Source organism: Aplysia californica, unplaced genomic scaffold (genome assembly GCF_000002075.1).
Source record: "Aplysia californica isolate F4 #8 unplaced genomic scaffold, AplCal3.0 scaffold00607, whole genome shotgun sequence".
Taxonomy (NCBI): domain Eukaryota; kingdom Metazoa; phylum Mollusca; class Gastropoda; order Aplysiida; family Aplysiidae; genus Aplysia; species Aplysia californica.
The window spans coordinates 20,692-23,195 of NW_004797877.1; positions in this window are offsets into that span (position 1 = coordinate 20,692).

Consider the following 2,504-nt stretch of genomic DNA (forward strand, 5'->3'; position numbering starts at 1 on the left):
ACACACACAAACACATGCACACACACACACACACACACACATACACACACAAACACATACACACATATACAACATACTACGTGTACTAACTTTAGATTAGAGGAAGTAGAGGATTACCTCTCTACCTCAACAAAACCTTGGAGAAATTTGCCCCTTGACTCTCATGTATATATTTTATACGGACATGTTTTTGTTGTATTTCACTACTCGTGTCAACGTGAGTCATTTTTGCGTACGTCTCTGATGAGCATTAATATTCATAGTACATTATGAGCCTCTTGTCGTTTTTTCAATGTTGTTGTGTTGCTGCTGGATGAAATCTTGTCGGGTTCTCTTGTTTCAATGTGTCGTCTTATGTTTTCTTCGCTTCCGTCAACAGCGTCAGCAATTTTACCGCGTAGTGCTTGTTTTGTCTCCTTTCCTGAGCTCTATTTTTTTCTATTTTTTGGAAGCATTGAAATAATTGTGAGGCAGCGAGGTGGAATCAGGCTCTCGTCAATTTTTGGGCATGTAGCGTTATTGGTATCATCTTAAAACTTGTTCACTTGTCTTTATTTGGATGAAAAAAAATATCCATTTATCTTGAATACAAGTCGAGATATTTGCGAAAGAAGGAGGTGGGGGTCACCTGTTTTCAGAGGTAAAATTAGTGAAAAAATGGCCACCGAAGATTAGTTATTTCCTTAGCTTAAGAGTCCGTGGTAACTGAAAATTTACATTTTTTGTGCCTTTAATCAACGTTTTTCAGACAAATCCACACATAAATTAGTTCTTTAAAGGCATGAAAGGTGTTGAGCCAAAAAAAAACAATTTGATAAAAATTCACAAACCTGTGGAAAAATGCAAGTTTCGTCACTTGGATTATTTTGACGAGAGTCTGATTCCGCCACGCTGCCTCATAATTATTGTCTCTTCTAGGACGTACACCATCTAAAAAAAAGCAAAGAACTTGGAAAAAAGTAGACTGGTTTAACTTTAGGATACATGTCTCTTGTAGCCATTCAGAGCCAATTGTTGCTCCCCGAATGTTCTAAGTGTTATCTTATTGCCTAGCTCTGGTACTTCTGAAAACTAGTTAAGAGAGCAGGTGCTGCGTTCTTTACAGACTTAAAGATTGGAACTCCTCGGCAGCTTTGTTTGCTCAGCGGTTGTGATAAGGAATTGGGGCCTATTTTAAGAATACATGTCACGCAGTTGCAGTTCAAACGAATTTAGTTTGCGTGCTGTTTGCTTTGGTGATCCCAATCTGATTGTCTTTTAAATGCACCAGTAATTCTCCCAGCAAGCGTTTTTCAGTCACTTAATTTTGGCTATTTAGCTACAACTCAAGAATTCACGAAAGTCAGACGATTCAAGACAGAAACACCAACTTTAAAAGTACCTAAACGTATATATCGTTTCGTAATGGCAGTGCTACTCATAGATCTATTGTTGTGTGTTTCTAAGTCTTAAATAATTTACAAAAGAAGGGTAGTTTTCAGCATCTGTTTAAAAAGGCTCCGGGTTCGAAACCTGACAGCGACGGAACATTTTCTTCTCTAAAATTGTCTCCTTTCAACTCCTCTCCTGCTCTCTATGTTCTTTCGTCAGTTACTCTAGTCGTCTCCACTTTATCCCATCCCCCCCCTCCCTGTTTGATTGTTTGCCCCCTTCTCTAAGCTCCTGGCTCTAAGCTCCTGGCTCTTTCTGCAGCCTTTTTACTGCAACTCCTCGGGTCCTTCTTACTGCTGTCAGCTACATCCATGATCTTAGGGTAGCTTTCTTGGATAAGAGCAAAAAATCTTGGAGGTCCTGTGTGCAAGTTGCGCTTGTTAAACATCCCTTAATGGTCCTAAAGTCGATAAAATAGGCTTTTGCCACCATCCGGTCAAATTTCAAAATTAATTCCTACCAAACTGAAACCGCTTAATATGTCCCGTGTACTCATATGACATTATGCAGTTGCAATCGCCTTAAAACACTCATACCCACTCTCCCCCTTCCCAAAAAGAAGAAAAAAAACCCCGCCCAAGGCAACGTTTTCTGTTTAGTCGCCGTTGTATTGCCGGCCCCGGCTCTCTGTGACCTTGTTTCTGGTGACACACAGACGTGCCACTATTTCCCGTTGGGCCACACAGTGATATGCGGTTATATGAAAACACTTAAACTGGGAGTTCAATCACCACCACAGCTGAAGCTACAGCCATAGAAGAAAACAGAACATCGTCTTCATCATCATCATCATCATCATCATCATCATCATCATCATCATCATCATCATCATCATCATCATCATCAGCTGCAGCAGCAGCAACATCAGTATGATCATCGTCATCAACATCATCAATTTAACAATGCCAGTGGCGATATCGACTACATCAGCGTCAGAGACAATAAGAACAGCAGCAAGAACAATAAGCAACAACAACAACAGTGTCACGGATGAAGAAGAAGAAGAAGAAGAAGAAGAAAAAGAAGAAGAAGAAGAAGAAGAAGAAGAAGAAGAAGAAGAAGAAGAAGAAGAA